The sequence below is a fragment of the Elephantulus edwardii genome, unplaced genomic scaffold (assembly GCF_000299155.1).
Source record: "Elephantulus edwardii isolate Elephantulus edwardi_28Jun2011 unplaced genomic scaffold, EleEdw1.0 scaffold00137, whole genome shotgun sequence".
NCBI lineage: Eukaryota > Metazoa > Chordata > Mammalia > Macroscelidea > Macroscelididae > Elephantulus > Elephantulus edwardii.
This window is the reverse complement of record NW_006399887.1, coordinates 3,227,217-3,227,597: the sequence shown is the minus strand read 5'-3', so window position 1 is coordinate 3,227,597 and position 381 is coordinate 3,227,217.

The window sequence follows — 381 nt, the reverse complement described above, 5'->3', positions numbered from 1 at the left end:
GTGCGGTTGGCGCAGGATAGAGCAGGGTTTAGGGCTGTTGTGCATAGGGTCGCTATGAGTCAGAAACGACTCGACGGCACATAACAACAACAACAACAAGTATATCAGAGATGGCATAGGATAGGACAGGGTTCAGGTCTGATGTTCATAGGGTCACTGTGAGTCATACTGGACTCAAAGATACTTAACAACAACAACACCACAGGATTTAAATTCAAGTAGTAAGCTGAGAAAGAAGATAATCACCACAAAATCATGAAGGAAAAGAAAGGCATGAAGAGGCGCAGAGGCATTACAGACAACAAAGGTATGTACCATTTTTGTTGATGTCGTTGAGAACTGTAGAGTTGGAACCGACCCATAGCTGACCCTCCAGCGGGC